General features: G+C 36.3%; 1 protein-coding gene and 1 pseudogene across 2 annotated transcripts in view; both read right to left on the bottom strand.

Moving 5' to 3' along the window:
• The window catches only part of LOC102916305 (vomeronasal type-2 receptor 116-like), a 92436-nt gene extending 67974 nt beyond the window's left edge, over positions 1-24462 (bottom strand). Inside the window, exons 1-2 of the mRNA XM_076560379.1 lie at positions 24380-24462; positions 16622-16745 (exon numbers count right to left, since the gene is read on the bottom strand). The gene's annotated coding sequence lies outside the window, so the exon portion shown is untranslated. The remainder of the gene's footprint in view (positions 1-16621; positions 16746-24379) is intronic.
• The window catches only part of LOC143270531 (vomeronasal type-2 receptor 116-like), a 38207-nt pseudogene continuing 19564 nt past the window's right edge, over positions 7089-25731 (bottom strand). Inside the window, exons 4-6 of the transcript XR_013047724.1 lie at positions 24380-24607; positions 16622-16745; positions 7089-8137 (exon numbers count right to left, since the gene is read on the bottom strand). The product of XR_013047724.1 is annotated as a vomeronasal type-2 receptor 116-like (transcript). The remainder of the gene's footprint in view (positions 8138-16621; positions 16746-24379; positions 24608-25731) is intronic.

The raw sequence follows: 25731 nt of genomic DNA, 5'->3' as shown, positions 1-25731 counted from the left end.
ATTGATGCTGACAGGAGCAGACATGTCTCACTGTCAAAAAAAATTCTTATGTTATTAAAACATTTCAAATGCCATCCATATTCGGTAGGTCATTGAAGTGTTTGAAGATCACCTATCTACCTAAAATATATTTCTGTATCAACTTGAAACATACATACCATCATTTTATAAATTTGATTTTTATAGAGTATTATTAACCCATATTACTTTATTAGGTTAAATATATTTCAATGATGAAAACTTTACATTACTATTACAAATGAGCTGCATATGTATAGTACAAGAATAGAAACATATACATTATGATAAAAATAATGTTAATTCATATCAATAAACAAAAATATCTTTAACAATATAGTAGAAACATGAAGTATAGATACAGTATAACAAAAACAACCTTAAATTTGTATTAATATACAAAAATTCATAACAATATGAAATATTTGAGACTAGACATTTTCAAAAGTAGACTCAAAAATCCATCCTTTTATCCCATGATTTCTATACTATATTCCCTCTTTAACTGCAGAAAGAGATTCCTGAATCTAATCTCCTTTGTTTAGCTTTTTGCCTGGCCATGTACATCAGCAATATGTAACTAACTCCCCAAATGGTGACAAACATCCATAACCCATTGAATGGCCAAAAAACACCCACCCTACCTCTTGGGAATGTTGGCATCATATTCTCTGTACTGCATCCTGTTGTCTTGGGGTGATGGCCTCTTTGGAGGACCCTGAGAAAATTAGGATAATGCTCAAGTCCTAGTTAGAATAGTCTGTGAGTCTGGACAATCACAGCCAGCAGCCTCGAAGCTGTTCTGGTTGCAGTACTCTGAGGAAACCGCAAGAGAGGTATTACAAAAGAATGGATCACCTGGACCACCCATTTTTATTTCAAGATCCCCTTGTTCTCAAAACACACAAACTTTCAAAGGTAACATATATATCTACATTAACAAAAGTATAGAATGTGCAGTGTGCACAAAGCAGGCAAAAATGATTTTTTGTTTTATATTTAAGCAGGTAAAATATCATCAGTGTGTTGGGTTTTTTAGGTTTATTTCCTGATGTCTCTAACTAGGATTCTCAAAGAATGTCCCCTGATGAAATGTAATCTCTATTAATTTTCAATGAATCCACAGACTTTTGTTTTCTGTGGAAACAAAAGCATAACCTCTTCCCCAATGCAACATATTTTTTACTTCCATTTTGAAGTTGACACATTTATAAAATATATAAATTGGTTCAGTTTTGCAGTTTCCATAATCCAATGTCTCTCAGCAGCTATTGTTCATGCCTCAGCAATCAAAAAATTTAAAGCCAACAAAACACTACATAGGATCCAGAATCTCTGTATATTTTCTCTCTATACATGGCTTATGGTTTTATATTATTTTATTTTCTTTTAAAAACTTATTTTATTATTTATGAACTATTTTTCCTTTGACTGTCTGTACCCATTTTCTTTTCTTTTGAACCCTTCACTGTTTTTTTTAAACACACTGTAACCTGTTTAGAGATGTTTTCCTTTCTGGATGTGTCTTTATTGAGCATCTTAAACTGCTATGTTTACATTTCTTTGGTGAAAACAACAAAGATTTAGAGTATAGTTAGGGATTATGCTGATTTAGTAAAATGAGACTTGTAGGAGACCTTCCAACATCCATAGGTTCATTAGCCATGGGTAGTATTTAGGTTTACATTACCAGTTTTGGTTTACTTCTTGTTGATCAGATCTTAAGTCTAAGTAGACAATCATTGGCTATCAGCATGATCTACATGCCTCTATAGCAGCTTTCAGGTTATTTTGTCATGCTGATATTTTCTGTGGTTCACACTTGTATAAGATGCATGGTATCTTTGCTCCTTTGGAATCTTATATATCACTGAATATAAAAATATAGATTCTTGCTTTCTATAAAATGAATAGCAGAAAGAGCAATATATTGTTCTATTTGCTGTATTTTTTTATTTTTGCTCTGTATTATCTTTGTTTTTATTGAAAATGAAGTCCTCTCTCATACAATATATTCAGACCACAGCTTCCCCTCTCGCCACTGCTCCCAGCTCATCCCAACCTATCCTCTCCCTCAGATCTACTCCCTTCATTTCTTCTTCAGAAAAGACTGTGCCTATAAGAGTCAAAAATTCCAACAGGACAAAACAAGATACACTAAAACATGGCAAAAGCCTTCATAAAAAGGCACATATGTGTTCAGATTAGGAGTTAGAAACCTCAGAAGAGAGAGAATGGTCAAGGTTTATATAATGGGTCTAGGTTAGTTCATTCAATATTTTCTTCTAGTTTTATGCAATTTTCTGCAAATTTCATTTATTAAACAACTGAATACTTTTTCTTTTTTTTAAGTTATAATATAGTTACATCATTTTCTGCCTTACATTTCTTCATCTAAACTTTCACAAAAAGCTTTCCTGACTATTTCAAATCTATGGTCTCTTCTTCATTGTTATTACAGGCATATATGTATGTGTACATACTCTCTATATAACTTGTTCAGTCTTTAGGTTATTTGTATGTATGTTTTCAGTGCTGACCATTTGGTATTGGATAACTGATATGTGTGCTTTTTTCCAAGGGAAGACTATTTTTCCCACTTTCAGCCTTTATTCATTCAATGTAGATTTTTTTGTGTGTGAGGTTTGTGCCTTAAAGTTTCTTCCTGAACTACTTTGTAATGTCTATTAGCATTTTCCTTGTTCAGTTTATGTTTATGCATCACATTGGTAAGACATAAGAGATTAGCTCCTGATACTGGGATACACAATCTCAGCAAAAAAAACTCTGATCCTCTGCCTTTTACAGTCTTTTAGCCCCCTGTTCTGCATCTTCTCTAAGCCTTAGATGTGGGAATTGTTTTGTAGATGTGTCAGACATGACTAGGCTCCAGAATTCTCCCATTTGATTAGTTATGGTTTTCTCCCACAAATTGTTGCAAAGAAATTTTTCTTTGGTGAGTGAGAAACTATATTTATATGTGGGTATAATGATATTTTTGTTTAACATTAGCCTATTTTTTAAAGTGATGGTTGTAGGTTTTCCATTTAAACTGCATTTGTATATTTATACCCAAAGTAACATGTATTATAGGTATTTTTAGATAGATAGTTCATAGTATGGCTGCTTTGTATTCTTTCAGATATATTTGAGTTAATCTTGTATTCTGCCACATTACTGAAAATGTTTATCAGCTGTAGGAATTCACTGGTGGAATTTTTGGGGTCGCTTATGTACACTATCATATCATCTGCAAATAGTGAAAATTTGATTTCTTCCTTTCCAATCTCTATCCGTTTGATCTCCTTTTGTTGTCTTATTGCTCTAGCTAGAACTTCAAGTACTATATTGAATAAATATGGGGAGAGTGAACAGTTTTGTCTTGTTCCTGATTTTAGTGCAATCACTTTGAGTTTCTCTCCATTTAATTTGATCTTGGAGGTCAGCTTGTTGTAAAATGCCTTTATTATGTTTAGGTATGTTCCTTTTATTCCTGATCTCTCCAAGAACTTTATCATGAAGGGGTGTTACATTTTGTCAAAGGCTTTTTTGGAATCTGAGATGATCATATGGTTTTTTTCTTTCAGTTTGTTTATGTGGTGTATTACATGGACAAATTTTTGTATGTTGAATCATCCTTGCATCCCTGGGGTGAAGCCTACTTGGTCATGGTGAATAATTGTTTTGATGTGTTCTTGGATTTGGTTTGCCAATATTATATTCAGTATTTTTGCATCAATATCATGAGAGAGATTGGTCTGTAATTCTTTTTCTTTGTTGCATTTTTGTGTGGTTTGCATTTCAGGACAACTGTAGCCTCATAAAAAGTGTTTGGTAATGTTCCTTCTGTTTCTATTGTATAGAACAATTTGAAGAATATTGGAATTAGCCCTTCTTTGAAATTCTGGTAGAATTCTGTGATGAAACTATCTGGTCCTCGACTGTGGTTGGTTGGAGACTTTTAATGACTCTTTCTATTTCCTTAGGGGTTATTGGCCCATTTAAATTGTTTATCTGGTCTTGACTTAACTTTGGTATATGGTACCTATTTCCATTTCTTTCAGATTTTCCAATTTTTGTGGAGTACAGGTGTTTGAAGTATGACCTGGTGATTCTCTGGATTTCCTCATTGTCTGTTGTTATGTTTCCCTTTTCATTTCTGATTTTGTTGATTTAGATGCTCTCTTTCTGCCTTATGGTTAATTTGGATAAGGGCTTATCTATCTTCTTGATTTTTTCAAAGAACCAACTCTTTGTTTTATTTATTGTTTGTATCTTTTTCTTTGTTTCTATGTCATTGATATTAGCCCTCAATTTGATTATTTTCTGGAATCAATGCCTTCTGGGTGAAGTTTGCTTCTTTTTGTTCTAGAGCTTTCAGATGTGCTGTTAAGTCATGAGTGTTAGATTTCTCCATCTTCTTTATGTGGGCATTTAGAGCTATGAATTTTCCTCTTAGCCCTGCTTTCATAGTGTTCCATAAGTTTGGGTATGAAGTACTTTCATTTTCATTGAATTCTAGGAAATCTTAATTTCTTTCTTTATTTCTTCTTTGACTCATTGGTGATTCACTTGGGCACTGTCCAGTTTCCATGAGCTTTCTGTAAATTTTGTTGTTGTTGAAATCTAACTTTAAGCCGTGGTGGCCCAATAGGATACAGGAGTCTATTCCAATTTTTTCCATCCATTCAGATTTGCTTTGTGATAAATCATGTGGTTGATTACAGAGAAGGTTCCATGGGGTGTTGAGAAGAAGGTATATTCTTTTGTGTTTCAGTGAAATGTTCTGTATATATCTATTAAGTCCATTTGAATCATAACTTCTGTTAGGTCCCTTATTTCTCTGTTAAGTTTCAATCTGGCAGATTCACCCAGTGGTAAGTTGGGGTGTTGAAATCTCCCACTATTAATGTGTGGGGCTTGATGTGCGATTTAACCTTTAGTAATGTTTCTTTTACATATGTGGGTGTTCTTGTATTTGGGGCATAAATGTTCAGAATTAAGACTTCATCTTGGTTGATTTTCCCTTTGATAAGTATGTAATGTCCTCCTGATCTCTTTTGATTGATTTTAGTTTGAAGTCTATTTTCCTGGATATTACGATAGCTACACCAGCTTGCTTCTTAAGTCCATTTTATTGGAAAGTCTTTTCCCAGGCTTTTACTCTATGGTAGTGTCTGTCTTTAAAGTTGAGGTATGTTTCTTGTATGCAGCAGAAGAATGGATCCTATTTTTGTATCCGAATGTCAGCCTGTGTCTTTTTATTGGTGAATTGAGACCACTGATATTAATGTATATTAATAACAGTAATTGTTATTTCCTGTTATGTTTTGTTGGTAATTGTTGTGTGTTTCTCTTTTTTGGTATTTTTTGGTGTGTGATTATCTAATGGCTGTATTTTCATGGTTGCATCTAACTTCCTTAGCTTGGATTTTTCCTTCTAGTGCTTTCTGTAGGGCTGGATATGTGGATAGGTATTGTTTAAATCTGGTTTTATCATGGAATATTTTGTTTGTTCCACCTATAGTGATTGAGAGTTTTGCTGGATATAATTGTCTGGGTTGGTATTCATGGTCTCTTAGTGTCTGACTAAGGTCTGGCCAGGACATTCTGGCTTTCAGAGTCTCCATTGAGAAGTCAGGTGTTATTCTGATGGGCCTGACTTTATATGTTACTTGACCCTTTTCCTTTGCAGCTCTTAATATTTTTTCTTTAATATATATATTTAGTGGTTTGATTATTATGCAGCAAGGGATTATTTTTTAAGATCCAGTCTATTTGGTGTTCTGTAAGCTTCTTGTACCTTCATAGGCATTTCATTTTTAAGTTGGGAAAGTTTTCTTCTATGACGTTGTTGAATATATTTTCTCTGCCTTTGAGTTAGTGTTCTTCTCCTTCTATCCCTGTTATTCTTAGGTTTGATCTTTTCATGGTGTCCAAGATTTCCTGGAAGTGTTATGTTAAGACGTTTTTGACTTTAGTGTTTTCTTTGACTGATGAATCTATTTCCTCTATTGTATCTTCAATGCCAGAGATTCTCTCTTCCATCTCTTGCATTCTGTTAGCGATGGTTGCATCTATAGTTCCTGTTTGTTTACTCAGATATTCCATTTCCAGCCTTCCCTCAGTTTGTGTCTTCTTTATTATCTCTATTTCAGTTTTCAAATCTTGGACATTTTCATTCACCTGTTTAATTGCTTTTCTTGGCTTTCTTTAAGGGATTTACTGATTTCTTCCAATTATTTGTTTGTCTTTTCTTCAAATTCTTTAAGGGTAGTATTCATTTCATCTTTAAAGGACTCTATTATCTTCTTAAAGTCATTTTAAAGGCCTATTACTTCTGCTTCTTCTGGTTTGGGATGTTCAGGTCTTGCTGATGTAGCACCACTAGGTTCTGATGGTGTCATATTGGTTTTTATGCTGTTGACTGTATTTTTGCACTGGTGTCTACCCATCCCTTCCTGCATTCCATGCAAGTGCTGTCTGTTTCTGAGAGAGACTCTTTTGGTTCAATTGATACTTTTGGTCTAATGGGAGGTCTTGATCTAATCCAGGCTCTTTGGTCCAATATGTGCTGATGGATTCTGTGTCTCAGGGAGCAGAACTTAGATCAATGGGCACCAGTGGGCTCTGTCTCAAGGAGCAGCTATTCACAATGGGTGCAGGGTGGAACCTGTTTTCTTTTCCCAATTGGTGCAGGGTGGGCTTATGTCTCTGTTTTTCACTGGTGTCATGGAAGAATGTTTTCTTGGCAAGGACGTGGGGTAAGGGGCAGCTGGCTAGTCCCTGGGGCTCCAATTGCTTGGGGAAAGTGCACAGGGTGTTCCCCCCAGGGCCTGGGATGTTGGGACCTGGTCTGCCCAGTCCAGAGATAGGGCTTTACCTGTTCCCAATTGGTGTAGGGTGGGCTTATGGCTCTGGTTTTCACTGGTGTAGCAGGGCGCTGTTCTCTTGACTGTAATTGAATTTTGAATATTGTCTATTGCCCACAAATTTAGAAGTAACAAGAATAGCTAAATAAAGTAACTTTTCAGCAGTAGTTTCTATGTGAAAATAGGTTGTCTGTATGTGAGACACAGTGAGGGGCTCTTCTATTTTGTTTAAATATATATTTCAGAAAATCTTACTGAAAAGTTAAGTAAGTTCAATTATTACTATACTAAATTAAAAGATTTTATGATAAAGACTCAATTCATCAAAACAATCAATTTTTTTCTAGATTGTGTTTTGTTCTTAAAATATTTCAAAGAGTTCTCATCAGGTTTAACAAGAATAATGTAGCACTTTGGGAAAAAGATGCATCCTAGCAGCCCTGCACTGGAGGCCAAGATGGAGAAGACCTCCACAGCCACCATGGCCTTGTCCTTCGTGCTGTGGTAGACAGGGAGAAAGGTGACCCAGACACTGCAGAACACCAGCATGCTGAATGTCAGGAACTTGGCTTCATTGAATGTGTCAGGCAGGTTCCTGGCCAAGAAAGTCAGAGTGAAGCTCCCTAGGGCCAGGATCCCCAAGTATCCCAGCACACAGTAGAAAGCAGTAAGTGAGCCCTTGTTACATAAAATGATGATGTGACTCTGTTCAGAGTGTGCATCTGCCTCAATATAGGGAGGGGAGGTTCCCAGCCAGACTCCAAGAAGAATAAGCTGGATCAGGACACAGATGGGGATGACAGAGTTATGGATGCCTGAGACAAGCAGCCTTCTCATTGTCCTTCCTGGCTTCAGGGCTCTAAAGGCCAGAATTACAGTTATAGTTTTGGTCAAAACAGTAGAAAGAGCCAGAGTGAGCACAAGTGCAAATGCAATTTGCTGCAATATGCAGGAGGCTGTGCTTGGGTGGCCAATGAAGAGAAAGGAACATAGAAAGCAGAGGAGGAGTGAGATGAGCAGGATGAAGCTGAGCGTCCGGTTATTGGCCTTAACAATCGGTGAGTCTTGGTGTTTGAGAAAGATCCCCAAAACTACAGCTGTGCTGACAGAGAAGCACAGAGCTGAGCAGGCCAGAGCCTTGCCCAGAGAATCCTCAAAGGACAAGAATGTCACTGACTTGGGAAGGCAGTTGTTTCTTTCAGGATTTGAATACTCTTGAAGTGCACAAGGGATACACTCCTGCTGATCTATGGGAGGAAATGAATCAACATTTAAGGTTCTACAATTATTTACTTTTTGTACTTCAGCCATGAAGAACACTGAGGTTGTGTGTAGCCTTGTTCACTCTGCCTTACTATCATGTCAAGAAGGACACTAACTCTTTAGACATCCCCTTCCTAATGTCTGCCATGAGTACCTCATGATACGCCTTGGGCTGCAAGTTTATTCTTGTTTTTCTAGGGCAATGAAAATAAAATTGTAATCTACTTGTTCAATTGAAGTAAAACTGTCAAGTAAGCCTTTAAAGAATTCTAAATTTAAGCCACACCAGCTTTATCAGACTTCAACTGCTCAGGTGTGTAGTCAGAAAATTTTTTGTGTGTGCCCCAGCCTGCTGGTGGTAGGGACAAACCTCTCACACTTGTGTCCCCCAAGTAAACACACAGAAGCTTATATTAATTATAACTGTATGGCCATTAACTCAGGCCTACCACTGACTAGCTCTTACACTTAGACTCAGCCCATTCTTGTTAATCTATGTTCCAAACCCAGATGCCTAATTGCCAGTGAAAAAATACAATAAACAACAGCTAAAGAAATATGACCCCACAAAAGCCATCCATTCTGTGATATCAAGACCTGAATATCTCTTTTGCCATTATAACTTTTGCCATTATAACTGTATGGCCATTAACTCAGGCCTACCACTGACTAGCTCTTACACTTAGACTCAGCCCATTCTTGTTTATCTACATTCCAAACACAGATGCCTAAATGCCAGTGAAAAAATACAATAAACAACAGCTAAAGCAATGTGACCCCACAAAAGCCATCCATCCTGTGATATCAAGACCTGAATATCTCTTTTGCCAAAGCAAAGAAAATGACCTTGAAACAACTTTATTGAATATTATAGAAGTTCTTAAGGAAGAAATGAAAAACTCCTTTAAATAAATTGATGAAAAGGTAAATGAAAAATAAGATGAAATTAACAAATCCCTTAAAGAATGTCAAGAAATCCAAGAATAAAACAAGCAAGTAGAAAAAATATCCATGGCATGAAAATTGAAATAGAAGCAATAGCAAAACCAGAAACTTAATAATTTCAAGAAAAAGAACAATCTGAGTGAGCAAATGTGAACTACAGATACAAGCAGCACCAATAGAATACAAGAGATACAAGATGTTGAATGCAAAAGAAGTAGTTTCATTGGGCAAAGAAAATACTCAATCTAAAAAACTCATAACACAAAACATCAAGGAAATCTGGGACACTGTAAAATGACCAAATCCAGTAATAATCAGAAAAGAAAAAAGAGAAGAATCTCAGCATAAAAACCTAGAAAATATATTTAAAAAATCATAGAAGAAACTTTCCATTACTTAAAGACATGCCTATAAAGGTACAAGAATCTTAGAAAAAGCATACAAAAACAAATAGATTATATCAGAAAAGAAAGTCCTCATGTCACATAATAATCAAAACACTACATGTACAGAACAAAGAAAGACTACTAAAAGCTGCAAGGGAAAAAAGGCCAAGTAAAATATAAAGGCTGGCCTATAACAATCACACATGACTTCTCAACAGAGATACCAAACCCCAGAAGGGCATAAACAGATGTCTTTTAGATGTTAAGAGACAACAGATGACAACCCAGACTAATACACCCAGTGAAACTATGAATCACCATAGATTTAAAAACCAGAAGTCAAATTTAAACAATACCTACCAACAAATCCAGTCCTATAGATGGTACTCAAAGGAAAATTCTAACCCAAGTAAGTTAAATAACACCCACAAATACACTAGCAATAGTTAATCTTTCATCAACAAAATCAAAAGAAGGAAAACACACACACACACACTACTATCACCAGCACCAGCAACATAATAACAACAGTTACAATCACTGGTTATTAATATCTCTCAACATCAATGGACTACATTCCCCAATAAAAACACACTGGCTGCATTTTGTATCCATCCATCAGAATGGATATAAAATAGGATCCATCCTTCTGTTGTATACAAGAAACATACCTCGACATTAAAGGTAGATATTCCATCCGAGTAAATGATTGAAAATATATTTTCCAATCAAATAGACCTAAGAAGCAAGATGATGGAACTATCTTAATATGTAACAGCATAGGTTAGTCAAAAGAGATGGAGAAGGAAGTTCATGATTGGAAAAATCCACCAGGATGACATCTCGATTTTGAATATCTATGCCTCAAATGCACATTTATGGCATTTGTGAAAGAAACATTTCTAAAGCTTACATCACACATCGAACCCCATACATTAATAGTGGGAAACCTCAACACCACACACTCACCATTGTATAGGCCATCCAGATAGAAACTAAACAAAGAAATAATTGAATTAACAGACATTATGACTCAAATGGACCTATCAGGCATCTACAAAACATTTCACCCAAACACAAAAGAATATATCTTCTTCTCAGCACCTCATAGAACCTTCTTCAAAATTGACCATATACTTGGGCACATGGCAAATCTCCGTAATGATAAAAATATTGAAATAATCCTCTGAATCCTATCAGACCACCATGGATTAAGCAAGATAAAGCCTACAAACTTGGGGAAACTGAACAGTTCACTAAAGATGACTACTGGGTCAAGGAAGAAATAAAGAAAGAAATTAAAGCCTTCCTAGAATTCAATGAAAATGAACACACAACATAGGTAAACTGATGGGACACCATGAAAGCAGTACTAAGAGATTCATAGCACCAAGTGCCTGCATAAAGAAACTAGAGAATTTTCAAACCAGAAACTTAACGACACACTTGAAAGCTATAGAACAAAGAGAAGAAGGCCTAATCAAGAGGAGTAAATGGCAAGATACATCCAAATATATAGAAGTACAGAGTACACCAATAGACAAGACCAGAAAGGAAAATCCCTACAGCATATTATTACTAAAACACTAACAAAGAAAAATATTTTACAATAATTTTTAATTATAACAAAAAACATAATAATAAGTGTGTTAAAAGCTACAAGAGAAAACAAAACACAAGGTAAATATAAATGAAAATCCAAGAGAATCAAAGTTGATTTCTAAATGGAATCCATGGGAGTCAGAAAAGCCTAGAGCAAAGCATGTCAAGTCCTGAAAGGCTATGTTGGCCAGCCTAGAGAAATGTACCCATCGAATTATCTGCCTTACTGAGGGAAAAATAAAAACTTTTCAAGACATAAATAGCCTACAAAATCATATCCATCAAACCAGAACTAAAGAAAATATAGGAAATAATATTTGAGACTGAAGAAAGCAATGACCATAGCAGAGAGATGATGGAAAGAAATAAAAAGACATAATTATTACAACATAAAACACCACTGAGAACACAGAAAACAACAAATTTCAACAGCACGGTGACCACAAATAACACAAGTTTCTACAATATTTTAAATATCAATGGCCTCAATTCTTCATTTAAAAATGTGGACTAGCTGAATGGATCATAACACAAAATTCATCTGCCTGTTCTCTACAAGAAACATATCTTGATTTTAAAGATAAATGTAAAATCCACATAAATGGATTATAGACAGAAGTCACATGAACATATCAATTGATGAAAAAAGGTGACAAAATTCAACTCCCTTTATCATAAATGTTCTAGACAACATACAGAAAGAGGGAACATGTGTCAACACAATAAAGTAATATATAAGAAACTCACAGGCAATATCATTCTCAATGGAGAAAAGCTTAAAGCAATTCCACTGAAGTAAGAAATCAGACAACTAAGTCCACCACTCCCACTCCTTTTCAATATTGTACTCAGAGTATTAGTTGGAGCAATAAGGCAAGAAAAGTAAAAGAATACAAATAGAGAAAGAGGTCAGATGATATGGTATTATACACTAGAGATCTCCTGAAAATACACCACAAAAATTCTTGAAATGATTAATAAATACAGCCATTTCACAGGATACAGAATCATCTTGCACAAATCAATGTCTTTTATTATGCAATAACAACAAGCATAGAAAGGAGATCATGAACAGACTCCCATTCACAATTTTCCTAAAGAAAATAAATTACTTAGGAATAAATCTAAGCAAGGAAGCATAGAGCATTGACAGGAGAATTTTAAACCTCTGAAGAAACCAGGAAAAGATAGTAGAAAAAGAAAAAAAACATACCATCTTGTGTTCACAGATTGATAGAATTAACTTTATGAAAATGAACATTGTACCAAAAAAGCTATTTATAAATTCGATGCAAACCCAATCAAAATCTTAATCTAATTTGTTGCAGATAGAAAAAAAAAACTCTACCAAAATTCAATACACCAAGGAGGCCAAAATAATACTAAATAAAAAATAACAATGAAAGAAGGATTACCATTCTGAATTTTAGGATATATTACAGAGGCACAGTAAAAAAAAAAATGGCATTGGCAGAAAAATATACCTGTAGACCAATGCATAAATCCAAAACCCAAACTTGAGCACCTGTTAGATTAGTCATTTAATATTCAATAAAGACACTAAAAACAAGATAGAGAATTGAAAGCATCATGAAGACATGTTCTTAGAAAAACTGGAGTTCCACAAGTAGAAAAATGAAATTACACCCATATCTAGCACCTTTGCAAATTCTAACTCCAAAGGATCAAAGACCTGAACCTGAAAACAGGAACACTGAAATTGTTAGAAGAAAACATAATCAAAAGTTTCCATGATCCAGGTTCAGGAAAAGACTTTCTGAACAGGACTCTGTTTGACTAAGAATTAATGCTAACAACTGAAAAGTAGGACTTCATGAAATAAAATGCCTCTTTACAGCCAAAGAAACAGTCAACTAAGTGGGGATAAAGCCTGCAGAATGGGAGAGGATTATTGCCGGGTATATATCTGACATTGGATTGATATCCAGAATATACAAAGAAGTGAAAAAAAAACACAAAGTTTTAAAAAACAAATGACCTATTTTATAAGAAATGATTCTTGGGTCTGAAAAGAGAGTTTCAGTTGGAAATAAAATGGCTAAGAAATAATTCAAAAAGTTTGTTATCCTTAGCAATTATGGAAACACAAATGAAAACAACTTTAGATTTCATGTTACCCCAGGAAGAATATAAAGATCCACAGAACAACTGACAAGTGCTTGAGTGACACAGAGGAAAAGGAAATCCTCATTCATTTATGGTGAGATTGTAACTGGGGCAGCCACTTTGGAAATCAGCATGGGAAAAGTAATTCTGCCATATGACCCAGCAGTACCACTCCTTGTCTTACGTCCCTAGGACTCCACATCCTGCTCCACAGGTATCTGCTCTGCATGTGCAATGTGGCTTTGTTTACAGCAGTTAGGAAACAGAAAAACATCTAAATAATCTAGAACTGACTGGTGGATAATAAAACTGTGATACACATAATCCATGGAAAACCATTTGAGTATAAAGAAAAATGAAATCATAAACATTGTGGATATGTGGGTGGAACTAGAAAAGAGTATATTGAGTCAAACAGCCCTGACCCACCAAGATGTGTTCTTTCTCATCTGAGATCTATGTCCAAATCTTCAGATGTGAGTACATGTCTTGGAGAAACTGCAGAAGACAGGAAACTGAGCAGGACCACTGCAGGAGCTGGGGAATAACAGAATGGAGTAGCAGAGAAGGAATGATAAGAAGGTGGAAATGCAAAAAGAGGGAGACTCTAATCATGAAGGTAAGAGGGAGATAAATACAGGTAAAGGAGGGAAGAGAGTGAAATAACAGTAAGGATGCCTGGAATAAGTGATGTGATCGAAAAGGAAAAAGGGGATGAGGGAACTTTAGGGAAGAGGAAGGGAAGTAAATACAGAACAAGGAGGGAGGTGCTAAAATATCAGTAAGGATGTCTGAAAAGCCACAAAGACTCATAATATTACTGTACCTAGAAAAACTCTACAATGCCATCAATTCTCTTTATACTGGTACAAATAGTTCTAGTAAACCTTTCTCCTCTGGGCTGAAGCTCCTCCATCCAAGAACAAGACTATGAACACAACACTAGGCGTGAGAAGCTTCCTTTGGAGTTGTCGCCCAGGGTTGGTGAAGGGTTCCCAAAGCATACCACCTGTCGCTGTTGCCTTTGTTCACCATGCAGATTTGAAAAGAGAGTCCCTACTGCTGACAACACCATGTACTTCAGAAACAGAGCCCAGAGACCCTTGAGGTAGAACTTACATGAATGGCCTTTCCCTGAGGACTGGTTTCACAGTACCAGAAGACATCATGAAAGCTTCCAAATGATGGAGACAACCAACAGTCCTAGCCTGCTATGTCCACTAAGAGCCATATCAATGACCAGCATAGCACAAAACCCTAAGGGTGTGGTAGTGGCATGCATACCTTGACAGTATTCAACAGCTCTTTAAATAGGACTCAAGACCCACTCAACAATAAAGAAACCATTCCTATGCCTGAAACCTAAGTACTCAGTGATAGTGAAGTCATGATTATTACTAATTTACTAAACCAGCATAATCTGTAACAACAATCTGTAATGTTTGTGCTGATACCCACAGATAATTGTAGTCTTCACCACACACACCCCTGGCAAGAAAACTTCTCTGCACAACAGATGAGACCATTATGGACCAATCAAATGCAAATTTGTGGAGGGCATCTCCAGTGGATAAGTCTCCAATATCATTCCCAAACCTAAGGCTCACAGAACATTTTCAGATTAGCTTGTGGAAAGATGGTAAGAATTGCAAGTTCAGGGATTTTCTGTGGGATTGTATCTCCTAGTAACATCATAAGCTAAACCCATAAGCCCTACCAACATGACCACCTAGATATGTAGAACTGATCAGGGACAACAGCATCAGACATGCCAAAGTATTCAGGAAAATGACCACAATGCCCCAACCCTACCCAAAGAACAAGATGCAACTACAAAATATTGAGAGAGGAAGAAATGGTCTTCCCCAGGGAAGAGCACAGTTTGTCACTCAAAACAAAATGGTCAGCCCTAAGAACATATATGCAAGTAATTTCATACAGAATAATCCAGTTATATTAGTAATTCATATGTATACATATATGATTGTAAACCAATTAATAAAAAAGAGGCTATTAATGTGAAAGAGAGTAATATGGTGTATATGACACGTTTAACATCAAGGAAAAGGAAAGAGAAATAACACAATTTCATTATAATTTCAAAATCAAAAGAAAAGGAAACAAAAAACAAACACTTGATGTATCAATTGCTCTAAGAGTCAGGGTAGGTATTAGTATATATATATATAACTCTGTAGAGAAAAGGGCTTACCATGCAAAACTGATAACCTGAATCTGAATTCTAAACACATTCTAAAGTCAAGAAAGATGCCCCAGCTCCACAAAGGTTTCCTCTGTCCTCCACATGTGAGCTATGGCACATACATGCATGCACACATGCACACCCACATCAAAATAATCAGAAAGAGTTATTTTAATGACCTTTTGTTTATCTGAAGACATCCACTAAGGAATTAGATATTTCCAGTTATCCTGCCCTTATGATGATGACAATCACAGAGCACTCTGCCAATAATTTAACCTATGGTAACATTAGTTTTAGAAAACTAAATTCTATTTAATTAGTCTCCCCGACTTTCATTTGTTGTGATAACACATTCCATTTGTTACATAATTCCTTAAGTGTTGGTTTTATTGAAGCCAGTAGTAAGATAGTAGATTGTAATCACTATCAGAATTTCATATTTTACTTTCACCAATTTTTATTTTTGTTATCTTTCATTATTTAAATTGTAATATAATTACCTCATTACCTCTCTTCTCATTTTTCCTCTAATCTCTCTCCTGGACTCAACATAGCCTTGTTTTCTATTACATTTATTCCTCTTTTTCATTAATTGTTGATTTGTGTGTGTACATGCATGCATGTATTCCTAAATACCACCTGTTATGTCAGGATAATATTAGCTGTATATATGATATCAGGGCTAACCACCATTCCAGACAAAGATCTACATGCAGCTTGACCTTCCTTTACAAAGACTTGTTTTTCCATACTCTGTTTGATATTCTAAATGAAAACTGTAAGTGTTGAAAAATTAATTCTATGTATGGTACATTTAAGAAACAGCCCCACATGTACTTGTACAGGACTTATTTTCAGGAAAGAATCATTGGATTCATTTATTCAAGGAATACACATGCATCCTGGACACTTGCACACCTCATATTATCTGGCAGTACATCGCATGCATCACTGCAAGAGCTGAGATAAAACTACCATGTAATGAAAGGCAGTTTTGGGAATTGGGGATACAGATGACACAATAACATGAGGGCTGCCACTAAAATGTTCACACATTGTGTGGCATCAGCAGTGATTATTAATGAATATGGGGATGAGTGGAAAAGATATGGAGAACCGTGCTGCATCACAACACCACGGTCATGTCTTAGTTTTCTCCTTGTACATTCACAAGCAGATTGAGGAAAGTATTAATTCTCTACCTGTCTGGTTGGAAATGTAATTCTCTGGACAAAGCATACAAGAAAAACAGCAGATCGGTCTTTCATCTTCTAGAATTTTCCAGAAACCTGGACCACAGCTCTGTGTACATACAGATTGAGGAGTCTGAGGGCAACACAGAAAAAAAAAATCATTGTAATTTTGTGCATCAGTCACAGCCTTAAAATATTTTTAAGCTAAACTACTTAAACTACAAGCAGACACTGAAAATTGTATATATTTATGAGTCACTGTGAAGTCTCCATACAGTAGTGTAGGATGTAGAGTTGAAATTGTCACACTTTCTGATGCTAAAAGTTCAAATTTTCTTTATGGTGTCCCAACTGTGACTAACTTCTGCGAGCTTTGTGAAATGTGTAGGACATCTATATATTCTCTCCTGTGAGACAGCATGCCAAAAATTTTTCCTTGTATGAAATGTGAAACAGCTGAGTTGTCAGACATAAACCCAGTCAGACTTCTCTATCCATTTCTACCTTTACCTTCCCAGCTTGTAGTCACAACCATTCAATCTGATTTAGATTTCACATGAAAGAATGTATAGCCATTGGTGGATGGCCACAGCTTCTCCTGACACCATCATATGTTGATATCCATAGACGCTGAATTATGATCCATTACTGTGACTTTTATCCTTAACTCCCCATATTCAAAATAGTGCTGTTTTTTCTTCCAAACATTAGTGATATCATCACTTAGAATTTTCCTCAATTGCCTTCTTAGTTAATCACTAAACAGCTATACTTCTGAGAGTCTACCAGTGCAGATTAGACTAAGACGTGAGTCTTTGTTCTCATAGCCGATCACCCCAATCTCTAGGCTTTGGGCACAGGGACACATTCCTGCACCCCCACACCACCACCCATTGCAGTCCCAGTTTGAGGCCAGAAGGCAGGTCTCTTGCAGGCAGGTCAGACTACCACCATCCCCCACTAGACCCGATAAGTAAAAGCCCCACCCCTAAAACCTCTCACCTTTTGAAACCACAGCTGCTCCCTGAGACACAGAGTCCATCAGTACCAATTGGACCAAGAGCTCTGAATAGAACAAGAGTTCCCATTGGACCAACAGTATCAATCAAACCAAGAGACTCTCCCACAGACACAGACACCAACTAAACCAAGTAGAGGAAGAGATGAGTAGACACCAGTGCAAAAATATAGTCAACAATATAAAGACCAATATGGCAACACTAGAACCTAGTGGTTCTCCATCAGCAAGACTTGAACATCCCAATGCAGAAAAAGCAGAATAAATTGACCTGAAAAAATGATTTTAAGAAGATGACAGAGGTCTTTAAAGAGAAAATGAAAATTCCCTTAAAGAAATTGAGGAAAGACAAACCAAAAATGGAAGAAATTAATAAATCCCTTAAAGAAAACCTATAAAAAGCAATTAAACAGGTGAAGGAAACAGTTCAAGATTTGAAAACTGAAATAAAGACAATAAGACACAAACTGAGAGAATGCTGGAAATAGAAAGTCTGAGTAAATGAACAGGAAACAAAGATGCAAGCATAAACAACAGAATACAAGAGATGGAAGAGAGAATCTCTGGCATTGAAGATAATGTAAAGGAAATATATTCTTCACTCAAAGAAAACATTAAAGCCAAAAACGTCATAACACAAAAATGTCCAGGGAATCTAAAACACCATGAAAAGACCAAACCTACGAATAATTGTGATAGAAGAAGGAGAAAAATACCAACTCGAAGGCACAGAAAATATTTTCAACAAAATCATGAAAGAAAACTTTCCCAACATAAAGAAGGTAATACCTATGAAGATACAAGAAGCCTATAGAACACCAAACAGACTAGATCCCCCCAAAAGCCCCCTCAATACATAATAGTTAAACCACTAAACATATAGAATAAAGAAAGAATATTAAGAACAGCAAAGGCCAAAGGCAAAGTGACTTACAAAGGCAGATCCATCAGAATAACACCTTATTTCTCTCTCTTTTTTTTTTGGTTTTTCAAGACAGGGTTTCTCTGTGCAGCTTTGCGCCTCTCCTGGAACTCACTTGGTAGCCCAGGCTGGCCTCAAATTCACAGAGATCCACCTGGTTCTGCCTCCCAAGTGCTGGGATTAAAGGCATGTGCCACCACCGCCCAGCTAACACCTGATTTCTCAATGGAGCCTTTGAAAGCCAGAATATCCTGGACATATGTAATGCAGACACAGAGAGACCATAGATGCCAGCCTAGACTAATATACCAGCAAAACTTTCAGTCACCATAGATGGAGTGAACAAGGCATTTCAAGACAAAACCAGATTTAATCAATACATATCCACAAATCCTGTTCTACAGAAAGCACTAGAAGGAAAATGTCAATCTAAGGCAGTCAGATATTCCCACAAAAACACATGAAATATTTAACCCTGCAGCAGTAAATCCAAAAAAAAGAGAAATACAAACACACCACCATCAAAAAATAACAGGAATTAACAATCCCTGGTCATTAATATCCCTTAATATCAATGGATTTAATTCACCTATAAAAAGACACCGGATAACACAATGGATATGAAGTCAGGTTCCATCCTTCTGCTGCATATAAGAAACACACCTCAACTTCAAAGAAGACACTAGCTCAAAATAATAAATAAAATAAAAGGCTGGGAAAAGACTTTTCAGTCAAATGAGCTTAAGAAGCAAGCTGGTGTAGCTATACTAGTATCTAATAAAATAGACTTCAAACTAAAGTCAATTAAAAGAGATCAGGAAAGACATTACATATTTATCACTGGAAAAATCCAAGATATAGTCTCAATTCTGAATATTAATGCCCCCAAATACAAGAGCACACACATTTGTAAAAAAAAAAATTATAAAGCTTAAATCACACATCAAATCCCACAGTAATGGGAGTAGTAATGGGAGACTGCAACACCCCACTCTCACCAATGGGCAGGTCTGCCTGACAAAAGCTTAACAGAGAAATAAGGGAATTAACAGATATTATGACTCAAATGGACTTAATAGATCTCTATACAACATTCCACCCTAACACTAAAGAATATACCTTCTTCTCAGCACACCATGGAACCTTCTCTAAAATCAACCACATGCTTGGTTACAAAGCAAATCTTAACAGACACACACAAAAAATAGAATAACCTCAGGTATTTTCTCAGACTGCCATGGCTTAAAGCTAGATTTCAACAACAACAAAAGTTAGAGAAAACCTACAATCTCATGGAAACTGAATAATGTCCCACTGAATCAACACTGTGTCAAGGAAAAAATAAGAAAGAAATTAAAGACTTCCTAGAATCCAATGAAAATCTATGTACTACATACCCAAACTTATGAGACACCATTAATGCAGTGAAAAGAGGAAAATTCATAGCATTAATGCTCACATAAAGAAGACAGAGAAATCTCATATTAGTGACTTAACACCATACCTGAAAGCTCTAGAGCAAAAAGAAGCAAACCTACCAAGGAGGAATAGATGCCAGGAAATAATTATTTGAGAGCTGAAATCAATAAAATAGAAACAAAGAAAACAATACAAAAAATCAATGAAACACAGAGTTGGTTCTTTGAGAAAATCAACAAGATAGACAGTCTTATACAGACTAACCAAAAGGCAGAGAGAGAGAGAGAGAGCATCCAAATTAAGAAAATCAAAAGTGAAAAGGGAGACATAAAAAAAGATAATGAGGAAACCCAGAGAATCACGAGGACATACTTCAAAAACTTATACTCCACAAAATTGAAAAATCTAAAGGAAATGGACAATTTTCTGGATAGGCACCACATATCAAAGTTAAATCAAGACCAGACAAACAATTTAAATACCTCTATTACCCCTAAGGATATACAAACAGTCATTGAAAGTTTTCCAACCTGGCCGGGTGTGGTGGCATATGCCTTTAATCCCAACATTTGGGAGGCAGAGGCAGGCAGATCTCTGTGATTTCAAGGCCAGCCTGGACTACACAGTGAGTTCCAGAACAGGCTCCAAAGCTACACAGAGAAATCCTATCTTCAAAATAAAGTCTCCCAACCAGCCAACCAAACAAACAAACAAAAAAACATAAGTGAACCCAAAATATCTACCAGGGAACTCCTACAGCTGATAATCCTTCAGTAATTTGGCAAGATACAAGATTAACTCAAAAAAAAAATCAGGAGCTGTTTTATATACAAATGATAATAGGCTGAGAAAGAAATCAGAGAAAGATTACCCTTTACAATAGTCACAAATAATATAAAATGCCTTGGGGTAAATCTAACTAAGCAAATAAAAGACCTGTATCACAAAAACTTTAGATCTCTGAAAAAAGAAATTGAAGAAGATATCAGAAATTGGACAGATCTCCCATGCTCATGGATAGATAGGATTAACATAGTAAAAAATGACAATCTTCCCAAAAGCAATCTGCAAATTCAATGCAATCCTCATCAAAATCTCAACACAATTTTTCACAGACCTTGAAAGAAAAAATACTCAATTTAATATGGAAAAAACAAAAAACCTAGGAGAGCTAAAAGAATCCTGTACAATAAAGCAACCTTTGGAGGCATCATGATCCTGGACTTCAAACTCTACTATAGACCTATAGTAATAAAAACAGCTTGGTACTGGCATAAAAATTGACATGTAGATTAATGGTATCGAATTGAAGACCCTTACATTAATCCACACACCTATGAAAAATCAGATTTTTGACAAAGAAGCCAAAACTGTACAATGGAAAAAAGAAAGCACCTTAAACAAATGGTGCTGGCATAACTGGATGTCAACACATAGAAGATTACAAATAGATCCATATCTGTCACCATGTATAAAATTCAATTCCAAGTGCATCAAAGACCTCAAAATAAATTCAGTTATACTGAACTTGATACAAGAAAAAGTAGGAAATTGTTATAGTTGGAAATTTTCCAGTGTCCTGACTGGCTGGTGTTAGGGACAAATCTCTCCCACTCATGTCCCCCAAGTAGACACACAGAGGCTTATATTAATTATAACTGCTTAGCCTATGCTCAGGCTTATTACTGACTATCTCTTACAATTAAATTAACCTATAATTCTTATCTATGTTTAACCATGTGGCTTGGTACCTTTTCTCAGTTCTTCCTTGTTATCTTGCTTCCTTTGTGTCTGGCTGGCAACTCTTGACTCAGCCCTTCCTCTTTCCAGAATTCTCCTCATCTGTTTACTCTGCCTAGACTTTCTGCCTGGTAACTGGCCAATCAGCATTTTATTAAACCAGTGTACAGGGGCATTTTCCCACAGCAAGTAGTCTTGAATGCACTGGCACAGGAGACCACTTCCTAAATACAACACCAGAAGCACAGACAGAGCAACAATTAATAAATGGGACCTCTTGAAGATGAAAAGGTTTTATAGGGCAAAGGACAAGGTATCTCAAATGAATGAAAGGAATTTAAGAAATTGTTCAACCTCTTTGTCATCAGGGAAATGCAAATCAAAACCATCTTACACCTGTCAGAATGGCTAAGATCAAAAACACTGATAATAGTGTATGTTGGAGAGGATATGGAGCAAGGGGAACATGCCTCCACTGCTGGTGGGAAAACTACTTATATAACCACTGTGGAAATCAGTATGACAGTTTTTCAGAAAATTGGGAATCAATCTTCCTCAAGACCCAGCTATCCCACTCTTGGGCATGTAACAAAGAAATGCTCAATCATACCACAAGGACACATGCTCAACTAGGTTCAAAGCAGCATTATTCATATAGCCAGAATGTGGAAATAACCTAGATTCCCCTCAACTGAATAATGGATAAATAAAATGTAGCACATATACACAATGGAGTACTACACAGCAGTAAAAATCAATTACGTCATGAGGTTTGCAGGCAAATGGATGAACTAGAAAATATTACCCTGAGTGAGGTAACCCAGACTCAGAAGGACAAACATGATATGTACTCACTCGTGATATGTACTCTAGTGGATACTAGATTTAAAGCAAACGATACCCAGACTACAAACTAAAGCTCCAGAGAATCTAGCTAATAAGGAAGAACCTAACAGGGATGCATGGATCACACTGTGAAAGAGAAATAGATGAGATCTCCATGAACAAACTGGGGAGACTTCATCCAGTAACTAATTGATGCAGATGCAGAGATCCATAGCCAAGCACCAGGCCAAGCTCTAGGAGTCCAGTTAATGAGAGAGAAGAGGGATTCTATGAGCAAGAAGCATCAAGATCACCATAGGAAAACATACAGAGACAACCAAACCAAACTAGTGGGAACTCACGAACTGTGGACTAATAGCTGTGGAGCCCCCTGAACCACACTAGGCCTTCTTTATAGGAGAGATAGTTGAATAAATTGAACTGTTTAAGGGGACCCTTGGCAGTGGGATCAGGATCCATCACTGGTGCATGATCAGGCTTTTTGGAGCCCAGTGCCTATGGTGGGACACCTTACACAACCTTGGTGCAGGGGGAGGGCTTTAGACCTATCTGTACTGAATGTGCCAGGCTCTTCTGACACCCCATTCGAGGGCTTGACTTGGAGGAGGGAGGAATGGGGGGGTGGGTTGGGAGGAAAGACTGTGGGGTGAGAGGAGGGAAGAGAGGGAGATATGTGGGTAGTGTGTAAAATGAATAGAAAATTTCTGAATAATGAAAAAGAAGAAAGAAAAATATATTTATATTAAAAACTATATAACACAAATTTAATATTAATATTTCTGGAAATTATGTATGCAAAGATATATTTCTGTCCTTCCCTTAGACATGCTTCTTGCCATGATTGGAAGTCAGTGACTGTCTCATAAATATCTACATACTAATAGGTACATGGGGCTGGAGAACCGGCTCAGCAGTTCAGAGTGCAGGCTGCTCTCACAGAGAAACCTAAGTTTAGCACCAAGTATACAAACCAGGCAGCTCACAAACATCAGTTATAATGAGAAATTGCATAAACATTGGTAATTTATTTCCTCTTTATAAAATCTGTGGGCATGTTTCAGTATGAGTTGTCTTAAATTGAGGGAAAATTAAGCATCAGCATGCATATATGAGGAAATATATATATATATAATTGTATGCATGTATGTGAATATTCACAGAAACACACGCTCATATATACAGTCATGAATGCTGATTTATTCATTCACTGCAGAATGAATGAACACACCCAAATTGAATTTCAAATTAAACTAATTCTATCTACCAGCATTATCCATCAATATGTGTGTGCTTGTGTGTATATGTATATGTACCTGAACATGTATATGCATATCTATACATATATCAAAGTCAAAATCAAAAGACTGATTTATTTCTAAATTGAAGATATCAAACAGAACTAAGGAGATGGCTCAGTACTTAACGTACTTGCAATATAAGCATAAGGTCCTGAATTTGATCATGCAAAAGGGAAATATAGAAAAGTGAGGTGTAGAACTGTGTTCCTGTATTCACAATATGACATTCATGGAGACAGAGTGTCATTGTCCAGTTGAGTACAGCTAAATCAGAAAGCAACGGGTTCAGAGAGAGACTATGTTTAAAATAAAATGGAGAAAAACTGAGGAAGGTAACCAGTGCTGACTGTGGCCTCAATGAGCACAGGCAGTGACATGCATGAGAATTCACACACAAGCTCACAAGAGAAGCTAAGAAATTAGAATATAAAAATAATTTAAAATTTCAAAGAGACATCACAATCAGTTCTCATAAATCTTTGCAGATATTTGTCTACATATTAAATATTGAAATTCAGCCAGACCTGATTGAAGTTGCTTGGTCATTTGATCATAACTTCATTGATGAACAAGCCTTGATCTTGTGGACTCCTGGAGACAAACTCTCCTACTTTAACAAGAAATGAATAATGATTTGTATGTCCCATAAAATTTTGTATATCATACTTTTCCACATGATTCTTGTTCTCATCAAAGCATATTTGGTCTCCAGCAGCATTTGTAAATTGAATTTTTCTCAGAAAAGGATGAAGCTGGAGAGAGATATCAATTGGTTATGAGTAGTGCATACGAATCTTTCACTTGTGGTCCCTAAGAGCAATCCTCTTTCTCTCTCCTGACTCTGGCTTTCTTTATGAAGAGGCTTCATGTGAGCAATTGTCTCCCCGACTTGTTCCAGTGAGATGAACTTTTCTCCCTATGAAATTAATGTAGAAGTAGTTGAACACAAAGAAAAATGTTGTCTAAAGTGTGGAACATAGTGCAGTGTGGACCATGTTTTAGTGGTAACAAGGCCCTGTGTCTCTCCCCAGCAAGAGAAAAATGTCTCTAATTAGAAAATATAGATGATTTCTGAGTGAATCTGGAGCAAAATGGAAGCAACACTAGTCTACAGGTTTATATGTGTTAAGATATTTAACTTCTTTGTGGCACACCATGAACCTATGTGTGTATGTTTAGGTAGGTAGATATGTATACATGTAGATATAGTGTCTGGACTTGATAATATTAGCAGGGGTTTATGCCAAATTCCAAACTCTTGAAAATATATATTAATATGCAGAAATTTTGTATGCCATTTGTACTTCAGGAAATTAGAAAGAAACCCACTGCTTGCCTCTAATCCTTTATTTAGTTTGGGTCACAAATTTTGTCTTTCAGCTTTGATAAGAACAATATTGGAGTCAAAATTAAAACCCAAATGTTCTGTGATTAAGCTAGATTTTTCAGAAGATTTCTTTATATTTTTAATATTAATTTATTTTGTTTTATGTATGAATTTCCTTCCGGGACATATGTATGTGCACTACACATGTTCCTGGTGCCTGTGAAGACCAGAAGAGGGTGCTGGGTCAAGTGGAAGTGGAGTTGCAGACATTTGTAAGCTGCTATGCAGATACTAGGAACTGAACCTGCATCTTGTCTAGAGCAGCAGTTACATCTGACTTCAGAGCAGTCTCTGGTCCCTAGATTTGTATTATTTTTAATTCTGTGTATTGCCTATGTGTATGTAGGTATATTCCCAAACTGTATTCCTGATATCTGCAGAGAGCAGAAGAGAGGGTCACATTCCTAAGAACTGGAGTTACAGACAACTGTGAGCTGCCTGTTGGTGCTAACAACCAAACTCTGGTCCTCTGCAAAAGCATCAAGTGCC

The sequence above is a fragment of the Peromyscus maniculatus genome, chromosome 23 (assembly GCF_049852395.1).
Source record: "Peromyscus maniculatus bairdii isolate BWxNUB_F1_BW_parent chromosome 23, HU_Pman_BW_mat_3.1, whole genome shotgun sequence".
NCBI lineage: Eukaryota > Metazoa > Chordata > Mammalia > Rodentia > Cricetidae > Peromyscus > Peromyscus maniculatus.
This window is presented reverse-complemented; position numbering and strand designations above follow the sequence as displayed.